Below are 14,309 nucleotides of genomic sequence, written 5' to 3'. Positions count from 1 at the left end.
TTGATCTCACGGAGGTCGTGGAGAAGGCGGTATTTGCTGGTGTTCTTTTTGCTAATGACAAAGACCGGTGAATTGTAGGGACTAGTGGACGGCTCTATATGCCCTGCTTGTAGCTGCTCTTTGACGAGGGCAGAGAGAGCCTGCATTTTGTGAGCTGGCAAGGGCCACTGCTCGACCCAGATGGGCTCCTCTGTGTCCCATTCCAGAGGGATAGGGTCAGGTTTTGAGATGGGAGCAGTGGCCCCTAGAAGGGGGGGGGCAGCGCAGCTGAGAAGGCTTCTGTGGTGATTCGGGCCTTTAGCTGGCTGAGAACATCTCTCCCCCATAAGATGGTCTGGACTGACGAAAGGACGAGTGGACGAATTTGGCCTTCTTGGCCTCCTCGGTCGCTCCAATGCAGAGGCTGGGATGTTTTCCAGGAGGCAGTGGCTCCTGTGGTGCCGATGACTTGAGGGCCAGTTTCGAGGGGCCAGTGATTGAATGCGGCGATTTCGAAGGGAACACAGGAGACTTCAGCGCCAGAATCCAGAAGCCCATCAAGCCATTGCCCATTAATCTTAAGCTCTAAGGAGGGTTTCTGGCGGCGTGTGATGGGCATTGTCCACATTATGGCTTGGGAATTTTTCTGGGGGCCTCTTGGGGGTGGGGCTGAGGCCTGCCCCGATGGAAGTTTAAAGGCTGCTGGGAACCTTGGGTGGAACGGCAGTCGCGGGCCCAGTGATAACCTTTCCCACAACGCGGACACGGCGTAGAAGGGCCCCTTGGCCGTCGCATCGGTGGGTCTGAGCAAGGTGCTGGGCCTGGCTGGGAGCACTCGCAGACGAAGTGGCCGGGCTGGCCGCACCGAAAGCAGACGGAAGTGGGGCTGGATGAAACAGCCATGGCAGAGGCAAAGGCAGCGGTGAGTGTTTTGACTTGTGGGTCGACGTCACGGCAAGCAAGGACCCATTCGTGCAGAGCTTTGCCGCTTATGGGAAGGATTATGGCCCGGAACGGCGCAAGGCACCCGTCAATGACTAACTCTTTGGCTAACGCAAATTGGGCATCCTCGCTGGAAATTTTCCGCTGACAAGCTTCCAGGACGCGGGCGACAAATGCTGGGAAGGTCTCATTGGAGTCCTGAAGCAGCTGCGTGAGCTTGGTGGGCTGCTTGGTGGAAACTAGAGAGAATGACCGCTGGACAAGGACCTTTACCCGGTGCCAAAACCCTGGGTCAATTTCGAGATAAGAACGAGGGTTTGCATAATTGTTGGTGCCCGTGTATGCATCGGAGGGATCGAGGACGCCGGCCTGGGCATTCTCCACGATTTGCCGGTCAACAGCCGCTTGATAATGGGCGCGCCATTCAATAAATTGACCCGGCGTCAGGATGGCATGGGCTAGTGCAATCCAGTCATATGGGAGAACGAGTTGGGTCCCTAACTCCTCAAGTAGTTGCTGCGCATAAGGGCTGCCAATCCCGTCTTCCTTTACAGCTTTGCGGAGGGTTCTGACCTCTTCCGCTGTAAAGGGTAGCCAAGTTTGGGGTCGCTGCGGCATGGGCTGCGGATTTAGCAGATACAGCTGAGGGGTTTGAGGAGGCGTGGCACCGGGGGCTGATGGAGCAGCCAAGGCAGGTGAAGGGCTATTGCCGTACGGCGGCGGCAAGGGATAAGCGGAACACGGGTGAGAAAATGGCGGCTTAGTGGCTTCCGGGCAGCAACAAAATGGCAGCAGGACCCTTCCGGGCGCCGGCCAAGATGGCGGAGCAGCTACATCCGGCGGCGGACAAAATGGCGCGGGGGGCGCTTCCGGTTTAGCGGAAGATGGCGACCCTGCAGTTTCCGGGCCCGAACCGGATGCTGACTGGGCAGGAAGAGGCGGGTAGAGGTGGGAGGAGGAGGATACTGGCGGAGAAGAAGCCGGATGCGCGCCATCTTGGGCAGAAGTGGGGGAAGAAGGCGGAAGTCCGCCATCTTGGGGAGCGGCAGGAGTGGTTTCTGTCTGCTGCGGGGAGCTCGGGTGGGGAGGTTCGCGCTCGAGAGCAGCAGCAAGTTGGTCAGACAGAGAGTCAGTGTCGGCGGGCTCATCGGGATCACAGTCTAGAGGCCGTTTGGGAGAAGCTTCATAAACGGCCTCGGTCGGAGCGCCGAGGAGACAAGCGCGAATGGCAACGAGAACGGGTAAGAGGCCTGCTGGGAAGGTGCGTTTCTCGTGCTCCATGGCGGAGGTGACTCGATCTATGAGTCGCGAGTATGTGTCCGGGCTCCAGAGTTGGCAGGTGGCGAGCCACGGATTAAAAGGGAGCAAGAGATCCCAGTACTTTTGGAGCTGCCGCAAGAAGACGTGGACTCCATTGGCATCGAGCAGGGCAGCGAGGGCCCTGACTTGTGGCGCCTGACGCAATGACAAAGAGGCGCCCATGATGGGATAGGGACGGGACGACGGCGAGGGGTCCCTACCTGGAGAGGAGGACGATCACAGCAGCAGCAGCAGCAGAGAGGGGCCGGGGGAGGAGCCGCCACGTTGGGCGCCAGTTGTAGCTGAGCGTGAGGGTTTCGTCCTCGCTCAGGCCCAAGAGTCGGGGGGGCTTGCTCCTGCCAGGCAGCCGGCGGGGGGTGCTCCAAGATGGAGCACCGGTTCTCCAGGCGTGGGGGACGCGCGGTTGAGGAAAAACCACAGAGACCGCTTGAGCGCAAGAACAGGTCTGCTTTATTACGGAAGTACACTTAGCTATATAGGGTTGGGTAGAGGGAGGGGCGTGATGAAGGGAGGGTTGGCTAAGGGGCGGCTGTGGACAGGCTGAAGCTGATGGATAGACCTGAGGTAAGCAGTTACTGGGGAAGAGGGCAGATTGTGGGTTGGCAATATGGGCGGGACAGGCGGGAAGGACGGCGGGAGCTGGAAGGGGAGGAGGGGTGGAGAAAGGTGGCAACAGTGCATAAATTTCTATGATTCTTCTTTCTTCTTGATAGATTACCCCTTTTATTAATATATAGTGTCCTTCTTTGTCTCTTACAGTAGTTTTGCATTTAAAGTCTATTACATCCAATATTAGTGTAACTACTCCCACTCCCCTCCTTTTTTGCTTATTGTTTGCATGTAAAATCATTTTCCAACCATTCATTTGCAACCTCCTACATCACAGCATCTAAGGTGAGTGTCTTGTAGTCAGCATATAAATGGGTCATATTTCCTTATTCCTTCTGCCAATCTGTATCTTTTAAAAAATATTTTATTGTATTTTTTGAAGATACATAGATCATAAAAAATATTATATTAAAAATATAAGAGGTTCCCATATACCCACCCCGCACTCCTCCCACATCAACAAACTCTTTCATCATTGTGGTACATTCATTGCATTTGGTGAATACATTTTGGAGCACTGCTGCCCTGCATGGATTATAGTTTACACTGTAGTTTACACTCTCCCCCAGTATTTATTTTCATTAATAATATTCCTTTCTGCATGCTCCTCCAACCCTGTCACTACTGTTTTTTCCTTTCACTCTGCAGAACTCCCTTAAGTATTTTTTGAAGGGCAGGTTTCTTGTAGACAAACACTCTTAATTTCTGTTTATCTTTGAATATTTTGAACTCTCCCTCATTTTTGAATGCCAGCTTTGCTGGATACAGAATTATTGGCTAACAGATTTTTCTTTTAGCACCTTAACTATGTCATACCACTGCCTTCTCACCTCCATAGTTTCAGATGAGAAATCAACACATTCTTTTTGTGCTTCCCTTGTTTGTAATAGATCTCTTTTATCTTGTTGCTTTCAGTATTCTCTCTGTCTTAAGCATTTGACAACATGATAATATATGTCTCAGGGTAGGTCTGTATGATTTAAAGAGTTTGGAGTGTGCTGTACTTTCTGGACATGTACATCCATATCCCTCAAAAGAATTGGAAAATTTTCAGCCATTATTTCCTCCAACACTCCTTCTTCCCCCTTTCCCTTCTCTTCTCCCTCTGAGATGCCTAAAATGTGTTCTGTGTTGTCATTCAATTCCCTGAGTACTGCTGAAATTTTTCCTAGCTTTTTATCTATCTGTTCTACTGCCTATCTGATTTCAGTTGTACTATCTTCCATGTTACTAATTCATTTCTCTACCTGTTCAAATCTGCTGTTATGTGCTTCCAAGCATATTTTTGATTTCTTGCATTGTGCCATTCTTCACCATCAGATCTGTTACCATTTTATGTACACTTACAATTTCTTCAGTGTGTTCCCCAATGTTTTCTTAATATCCTTTTCTCTTCCTTCACTTATTTAAGTTGATTCATGGTATTTGTTTGGACATCCTTGATTAGTTGTTCCATGTTCTGCTACTCCTCCTATTTTTTAGTTTTTTCATTAGGTTAGACCATGTCTTCCTATTTTTTAGTAGAGCTTGTAATTTTTGTTGTTGTTTTAGTTGTCTGTTTATCTTGATAGCCTTATTCAAATGGTTGGCTTCTCTTTCTACTCTAGGATTTTGTTTTGTTTTTTGATAAGTTTCCTCTCTGACATTTAGTTCCACTTATTCTATATCCTTATGGTTGTCCATGTTCCCTTGAAAAAAAATATTGACCACAGAAAAGGAAAGAGAGAAGAAGAGAAAAAGAATAATAATTTTAAAAGATAGAAAATGAACCATAAAAGAGCCAGGAAAAAAAAATAATGTGTAGAAATCATAAAAAATACAAAGGAATAAGAATAAAAGGATGGAGTAAAAAATGAAATGAGAAAAAGAAATAGAATAAAATGAAAGACTTGAAAGATGATAAGAGGAGGAGAAGAAGAAGAAGAAGATCAAAGAAAAGAGGGTTCAATGAAAGCATGGCAGAGGGGAAAATGAAAGAAAGAAAATACATAAAGAAATTAAGTATAAAAAATAAGGAACAGAAAAAAAAGGAAACAAAGAAAGAGAAAGAAAAAAAAAACTAAACAACCTAAGAAAGCATTCCACCCTATTAGGCCCCAAGTAACCATTTCAGGCTGCCAGTACTCATACTCGGTCACCCTGCAGCCTGCCCTTGACAGGTAAGATACCCAGTTTTAGTGAGTAAATTAAGAACAGAAAATAAAATAAGATAAAATAAATAATAACAAATATAAAATAACAGATAGAAAAACCTAAAAGACAAAATCTTAGTCTATAAGTTCCTTGACAGACGGTGCTAGCTCTGTGCCTGGCAACCACTGGATCGCTCTGGATCCATTGTCCTAGAGCAGGGGTTCTTAACCTTTTTGTTCCATGAACCCCTTTGTCAGTCATGTGAAAACCATGGACCCCTTACTAAATCCACACTGTACTGTATATTATTTAATACATACATCATGCCTGCACCATCACATCCCCACAAGAATAATGTTTCTTTTTTGAATATCAATTCAAGCTCAGGGACCCCTTGTTCAGAACCCCTGTCTTAGAGGATACTAGACTAGACATTAAACCAGGGGCCTAATATGTGTGAGGCAGGTGTTCCTCACAGCGCTTCACCCATTCCACAGGTTAGGCAGGCTTCTGAAAGCTTATCTGGCTCTCCTGCCCTCTTTTCCTTCAGGCAAGTTGGACTTCTAACAGTTTGCCAGCCATCTCTCCTGGCTCCCTTCTCTCTTGGGCTTGTTAGGTACCTGTCTGCCTACACCCTCACTGACATAGTTCCCCTCTCCTTCAAGGCATTTAGGCATGTGAGTCTGCTGATCAGATCCCCCTCCCCTCTGCCTGGGGTTGCTTCAGTGCTGATCAGGGTCTTTTTTGAGATTTAAGGGGGGCTCAGCCCACCAAACTCACTGAAGAGAAACTACTCTCCACCCTCTGCCAGACTGCTCTTTCTCCCACAGAGGAGAACATTTTTTCCTGCTCAGGTGGCTGCAGTGAGCCAAGGTTTTAACTAAGGCTATTCACCTTGAGGGTGGAAGATATGTGCTGTTCCCAGCTGCAGGGGTCAGTAACTCAGTTTTCATTCAGCCTCTTCTGTCTCTCTGTCCCTCAACTCCTGGATGATGCGCAGCACTCTCCTGGTTTGTAGATCCCCAAATCACCTCCCTCAGATAGCTTTTTGCCCTTCTTCCATTGTCTTTGTGAGAGATTTGAGCCCTTCCTCCCTACTGCAATACCCTAGGTAAGTCAGATTACTGATTTAAAAAAAAAATTTTTTTTAAGCATGAAAGCTTATTTGGAGTCCTTTAGATATAGTCTTGGCAAGAAAAAAGTGTCTCTTCCAAAATCCATGACCAGTAGATTAAGACCTGTTCTTGTCAATCTTCAATCTGAAGACTACATCTTCAATCTTTTCCTAATGTTTTTGTTCACTAGTAGACATGTGGATGTACAACTGGGGCCTATACATTCATTCTTTCCAGAACAAAAATTTTCCCAATAAGTAACCGTCACTGTGGCAGTTTGAGATTATTTTATGAATCCCCAAAAGAGAAAGATTATGTTTGTAATTAAGTTTGATTGCACTAAATTCAGCTGAAGGACTTTTGGTTAGATTATTTGATGATTGCTTTGGACTTTTGATTCCATTAAGTTGACTTAGGTTGGGTCCTCGCCTCTTTGCTGAGTCTGATATAAATTGACATACAGACAGACACAGGAAAAGAGAGCACTGCCATTTTTTATCCTGCTATGTGAGAGAAAAGGAAAGGCTCTAACAACTGAGGCCCTGGGTCCAGACAAGCCATTTGCTTTGATAACCTACAGCTGAGATTGGGAAGTGAGCAGAACAGCTGAGACTGATAAAGGAGACCCGGAAAGAAACAAGTCCTATGCAAAGAGAAGGAGGACTACAGCATCACTTAACATGAAGCCTCAAGAGGCTGAACCAGAGGATTTCAAGAGGAAAGGGTGAGCCCAGAAGGGAAGGCATAGACCAGCCAGAGAACAGCGGCCATCTGGCTTCAACACGTGGGAACTGACTTTAGTGAGAAAGCACCTCTTATGGTGTCTTGGATTGGGCTTTTTATGACCTTGGAACTTTAAGCTTTTACCCCAAATAAATCCCCTTTATGAAAGCCAATAGATTTCCTGTACTTTGCATCGGCACCCTTTTGGCAGACTAAGACAGTCGCGTTTTAGCTCTGTTTTCCCTGCTTTGTCCACTTCCCTTCATGCCTTGCTCGACCTCAGGGAGTCATCACAGAAGTGCTTAATGACCACACCAGAGAGAATTCTTTCAGATCTTGTGGTCTAGATTGTTAGAATATATAAATATGTGCTGTAAAGATACGTGCATGTGTGTATGTAGCCTTTAAGAGAAAACATATACCTGTAAGTAAGATAGTTGAAGCCTCTAAGTAGTGACTATGAATATTTCATGTTGTCTCCTGGCCATTGCTTCTGTAACCTGTTTTTTAAGTGATAAAAAGAGAGATCAAGAGAAAGAGGTCAGTTTCCAATAGAGACAAATATAACACAGAAAAACCTGTTAGACCTGAGTGCTATCTCCATGTAAATAGAATGCACAGCAATAGCATGTTGTGAAAAACACATTTACCTAAGTTTATTGCATTTTCAAAAGTTAATGCTAAAAATCTTCCATAGGTAATAAGTGTTTATAGATTTTGAAAGTGTATAAACATGGACTGTCTGCCACTGAAAATAAAAATATTTTTAATCAGAAAATTAAATGTTATTTTTACTTGGATTGGTGCTATTTGAATATGAGTAAAACGGCAAGCAGAAAACACAAGTACTCTAGAATAAAATTAAGGCAGTGCAAACTACTTTTTCTTAAATATTAACTTATGTGGTACATCTAACTATAAAACATGCCAGCTACTTGACAGAGAGGTTGATGAACCAAACAAAAAATTACACTGAGTAACTTATAACATTTTTCTAAATTTATAAGATGAATTAATATGAAATAATTAAATTTAGGAAAAAATAATGGTACCTTACAAACAACTTTTCACAAACAATATAAGAAAGCAAGATTGATCTACATGGTATGTTAAGGGTCAGGGAGAAAAATTCCATTTTAGAAAAATCTATCAATTCTCAGGTAAATTCCAAAACTCCTGCTTATAGCTTTTGAAGAAGAGTTTAAATATTAAAATAGTAACAGATAAATTCTGGACACCTCAGAATTATTTTTGAGTTCTTTCCTCTCTCTGTCCATATCCAACTTGTCTTAAAACCCATGAACTCACACTAGCACTTGTCCTCAGGAGCCCCAGGTCCCCACCCTCAGGCTTAGAATACAGCAAAGCAGAATCACCTTTTCTTTCTTTTTTTTTGCATTTACTTGTGAACATTCCCAATGGGCAGGTTCCTCATATATTTTAGAAACATCTGATTAAGTTATTTTACAATATAAGGGAATGACTGATGTAGGGAGGTCAAAGTGTTATAATTCCCAGGGTGACCTGTACTCAAAAGAAAATCTCATAATCAAAAAAATTAATTTGCTGATTCACATCCTTTGGAAAAGAGGAAAATAATTTTCTGTTTAAGTAAGTAAACAAATGAATATTCAAAGGAAGAATGATATTAGAATTTTAGCAGCATTACAGCTGGAATCCCATTAGTCTCTAATTTAGATCATTTTGGTGACTAACTCCTTCACAGACAACTATTGCTTCTGCAACAAAATTTTGGAAAGCACCCTGATTGATTCTTCATACTCTTCCCCAATGCTAACTTTGCATCTCCAGATAACTTTAACAGTGGACATAGAGTGGGGGTAAAAATAAGAGGCTGAAGAGCTCTCCTTCCTTTCTGCCCGTGTTCCACTTCTGCAGAAGACTGAAGACTTGTCCTTGAGATGGTGAGACAGAAGCTTATTTGAGAAGGTACAAAGTCTGTCACTGAGAAGCACACAACCCAAATGGGGTCAGGAATATATGTCAAGATCTCAAAGTCCCTGAATGATGTCAGACAGGTTAGTAATCTCTAGGTCAAAGACTGAAAAATTCATTTTGCAGAATTTGACTATCGCAAGAGCAAAGAATTAAAGATGTGGATGTCAGCCTGGACAGATTAACAAAGCCGAAGATCATGCAATCAAGAAGACTCATGAGTTCTAGAGTGCATGCTCCTAATAACAGGAATGCAAAATGAGCAGGACTAAAAGGAGAAATTAGTAAATCCACATTCATCGGTGGAGATTTTGACACCCTTCTCTTGGTAATTGATAGAATAGGCAAATATATATATATATATGTATATACATATATTTCAGTAAGAACATAGAAATTTTGAATAACACTACCAAAACTGAACCTAATTGATATTTATACATTCAACTAAACTGTAGAATTTACATTATTTTTAAATACACTCTAAACATTCACCAAAAGAGACCATATGATAGGTCACAAAACAAGTCTCAACAAGTTTAAAAGGTTTGAAATCATCTGTATTCTGACCACAACCATATTTAATATAAAATCAGTGATATCTAGAAAATCTCCAAATTCTTGGAAATTAAGCAATTAACTTCTAAACAACTGATAAAGAAGAAAGCTCAAGGAAAATTAGAGATTTCTTATTAAATGCTTAATTTCTTGTTAAATATTAATATTGATTTAGTATTAAATGATAAATTAGATATAAATGATTAAGTAATAAAAATACAACACCCCCAAATTAGCTGTATGTAACTTTAGCTTTGCTAAAGCAGTGATTAGACTTGGCCCAATGGATAGGGTGTCTGTCTACCACATGGGAGGTCCACGGTGCAAACCCCAGGCCTCCTTGACCCGTGTGGAGCTGGCCCACGTGCAGTGCTGATGCGCGCGCAAGGAGTGCCTTGCCATGCAGGGGTGTCCCCCGCGTAGGGGAGCTCCCCCTGCGAGGAGTGCACCCCGGAAGGAGAGCCGCCCAGCACGAAAGAAAGTGCAGCCTGCCCAAGAATGGTGCCGCACACACAGAGAGCTGAGACAGCAAGGTGACGCAACAAAAAAGAGACACAGATTCCCAGTGCCGCTGATAAGGATAGAAGTGGTCACAGAAGAACACCGAGCGAATGGACACAGAATAGACAACTGGGGCAGCCGGTGGGGAGAGGGGGGGAGAGAGAGAGAGAGATAGAGAGAGAAAGTTTTAATTGTCCATGATTTAAAAAGAAGAAAAGTACTAAATCAACAATCTAATACAAGGACCTATGCTAGACACTAGACATATCCTGGTGAGTAAAGCACCGTCCCTCTCCTCATAGTGAGCACAGTCTAGTGCAATGATTTCCATATGTTATCATAAATGGTCATTATTTGGGGTATTTATTAAAATGCAGAATCATCAAAACATAGATCAGATTAGTTTTTCCCTTGTGAATTCATCACTGTTTTGATATGCCCTTCACATATAAGGAGATCCAAGTGACTAATAAATATATTAAGAAGTCCTCAATTTCAATACATAGGAGGAAAGTTCTAACTAAAACCCACAAGGACATTCCACTATATACCACCTATTTACATGGGTGGTCTCACGTTGGGAAAATTCATTAAACTATACATATAGAATGTATTCATACTCTGTATTATTTTTATTAAAACTTCAAATAAAAAAAACAATAAATAGCCTTTTGATATTTTGAATTTGACTCATAAAAGTCATCACCAAAATATTTTCATGATCAAGATTTCTTATACTAAGATGGCCAAACACTGTTCTTTTTCTCATTACATTTGGTTAAAATCACCTGTACTGTTTGATTAGTTCTTGTATTCCCTATGTACTATTTAGATTTTCAAATGAATGGGGTACTTTTAAATTCTCAAAGTCACGTAACGAGTTTAATATTTCATTAAAAGAATTATTTTTGAGTTTAGTAATTTACTATGTAATCTCCCCGCAGCCAAGTAAACCTCTTCTGAATAAGGAAATGAAGATTATTGCTCTCTGAATGTGATGATAGCTATCTGAGCTATTTCCCTTTGGGAATGGAATACTTTACTTTTCGCAGCTAAACAAGTCTGTATTGAGTAATAATTCTCCTACTCTATACCATTGGAGATAACTGGTATAATTAAATATGTATTTTCTTACACACTAATCATTTTCCTTTTCATTTAGTAGACATATGGGAAAGCAAACACATTGCAATTGGTTTTTGCAAGGCAAATTTTGAAAAACATTTAATTAAACAAGAGAATATTCATAGATATAAGAATTACCTTGTGTTCCCTGGTAAATTATAAACTTCCTTTGTTGTTCCAGAAAAAAAAATAGTTACTCATATTCGTTTATGTGAGGTTTAATTGCAAGATGGCTTGGAATTTAGGGTGTAGCTGATACTAATTTATTAAAATAGAGGATTGTCTTTGTTTGCATATGAGCTGCTATCACAAATACCGTACAGGTGTTGACTTGAACAATGGGAATTTATTGTCTCATGGTTTCAGAGGCTGGAAGGATTGCTTTCTCTCCAAAAACTATAGTGTTCTGGTGCTGGCTATAGGTAATCTTTGGAGTTCCTTGACTTTCGCATCATGTGGCCATGTCCTATCCTTTTTCTTCCTTGTCCCCACTGACTTCCTGCTTCTAACTCCTTCCTGTAGCTTTCTCTTTATAAGGTTTTGAGTGATTCAGATTATGACCCACCCTAATTCAGGTGGGCCACGCCATAATTAAAAATAAATCTTCAAGAGGTACAATTTGCAGTGGGTTCACACCCACGGGAAAGAGGATTAAGATTAAGAACAAGATTTACTTGGGGCTCATAATTCGGTCTACCACAGGGACCTTGACTCTTATGCCCCCTTCACACTACTGCCATTTTAGAGTGCTGAATACCTACAAGGGAGGGAACTCCATTCATAAAGTCATTTATCCATGGAAGGTTTGCTATTTTTTGTTTTGCTTTTCACAAATTAAAATATATCTTTAAGAGAGAAAACTAAATTCCATTCTCAGTGGACTTAGCTGTAATTCTTGCTGCAGTGAGTCGTGATTTTGAGTTCAGTAATGCTTACATTAGTAAACTAAATTCCCCTGCTCAAAATACCTATGCAATTAAGCCTCAAAGGATTTGACCACTTTGATGGTCATCTGTTATGGCCCTGGCCTCTTTCACCCAGTGGACTCAACAGCTCGTTTATGACATGGTAGTTCTAGAAGTTGTAGGTTTGGGTCATGATATCTGCCAAATCACAATGATTTGGGCATTGTGTTTCAAGGAGGTCAAATACTGGGAATTTAGACAGAGGACTAATAGCTGTTTGCCATACCAGATAGGTCTCCTGAAGTACATTGGAGTTTTATATTTACCCAATTTTCTTAAAATAACTGTTTTTGTGACAGCATCTTAAAATGAGAGCCTGCCCAACTTCATTACCATTGCACAATTTACACTTGTGGAGAGACCCTAACTGCAAACTGTCTGCCTTTGTTATCATCCTTTGAAAAAACTCTATTTTGCATCTTTTCCTAATAATTATGAAGTATTGTATGTTTTAATTTCTTCTATTCATAATACTCACATCTTTGCTTACACTTACATGGTTTCTGAATTGATTGCTGTTTTAGTTTCTATGGTAACTCTGCCAGTTGCCTACCTATAAATAGATATTTTATAATGCAGGTTTGGGAAAGTTCAATTTTTAAACATCCTTCTGTTTTAAGGAGGAAAAATAACATATGAATCCACATTTAAGGAAATGAGTATCTTCTACCTGTCAGGGTGTACGATAGAAAAGTAAAATTGAAGATGTGGGTTCATGCTCTCAAGAGCATGATGAAAAGAAATGAATCCCTAAGCATTTAAAAAGAGAAGAGCACAGTTGGGATATACTTTTAATTTTAGTCTCCATTGAAAAATTCATGGTATCTTTTTAAACAACATGTATTAACCACTTTCAAACTCTACAGTCTGAATTTATTTCATTGGCATCTTTCACTACTCTTCAACATAATTTTGTAGAAACACTTATTTATAAGAATTATCCCTTGATCTTATACAGTGTATATATATTTTTCCTAGTCTGTCTTTGCATTTTAAGTTTCTTTGTATTATGGTTTCATTTGCAATAGAGGCATTTTTAATTTATACATTCAAATATATCAAATTTTCCTCTGTGGCATCTGAGACTGTGTCTGACTGAAGAAGTCTTTCCTACTGGAATATGACAAAAACATTCTCATAATGAGTTTTCAATTTTTTAAATAGCTTTTTAATGTACATTATGTTTTTAAATCTATTGTTTAGTGTGAAGTAGGAATCCTTTTTTTATTAGAAGTCAATTAAATTAGCAGCACTCATCCTTTCCCCTATGAATTGTAAGTGCCATATTTATCACATATTAAATTTCAAATATGCATAGATCTAGTTTTGAACCTCTCAATATGGTCCATTCATTTATTTTTCTATTCCCACACTGATACCAGTGTGGAATTCGATTTTATCTATCACTAGGATTATACTTAAAGGGTAGATTCATGACACAAATCTATAAATTGTCTTGCCTGCATCCTTTCAAGATAGGAAATGCAAGTAAATTTTCATATAATTTAATTATAAAATAACAATGTGTTAACATAGACAAATATAAATAACTGCAAACAACTCAGATTTACATTAATTACTCCATTTGAGGTTTATTCAGAGAACAATTGCAATAATATAAACAAGATGCAAGGAAGTATGTTTGTTTTATTCCAATCAGTACAATGTTCCATTAATGGATGCATTTTTGCATTCATTTGCGGAGAGGCTATATTACAAAATATATGTCATCTGATTAGACATTTAAACTGCTTCATATTTAAAAGCATGAGTTGACCTTATCAGATGAATAATAACTGAAATAATTGTATCTGGTACTAATCAAAACATCTTCCATTCTAACAAAAATGATATTCAATTACATTACAAGGCTATTACTTCTGGTGTTCAATAGTTTATGATTACATATTTATTTCTGATTCTAAAGAAACCAAATCATTTCTTCAGACAGTTGCATGCCCATCATAAGCAATGCATTTAAAATATGTAATTGTTTTAAGTATGGGAAAGAAATCATAGCATAAAAATCAAATACCAGAAATGTCTTCCATTTCTTGTTCTATTCCAACAACTGGTGTGTAACCAGAGCAGAACTTCTTCTACATATATTCACTCAAATAGTATTTCATTTTTATAAATAATCAGAGAAACAATAATTAAAAGAATGGGTTATGGGTTGTGATACTGAAAAACAGATGTTAAAATCTATAAAGAACTGGCTAGTTCTAGATACTAGAAATCATGACACCATAATATAAATTAAATTGATTCTCTAGTGCTCTGTTATGCAGATGTTACTTCTGATGCCAGATTTTCAGTGCTGTAAGTTCTTGGTAAATCAAAAGCCTCCTATTTACTTTCTCACCAATTTACTTTCTGATTG

Source organism: Dasypus novemcinctus, chromosome 9 (assembly GCF_030445035.2).
Source record: "Dasypus novemcinctus isolate mDasNov1 chromosome 9, mDasNov1.1.hap2, whole genome shotgun sequence".
Classification (NCBI taxonomy): Eukaryota; Metazoa; Chordata; class Mammalia; order Cingulata; family Dasypodidae; genus Dasypus; species Dasypus novemcinctus.
Note: the sequence above shows the minus strand (reverse complement) of the source record.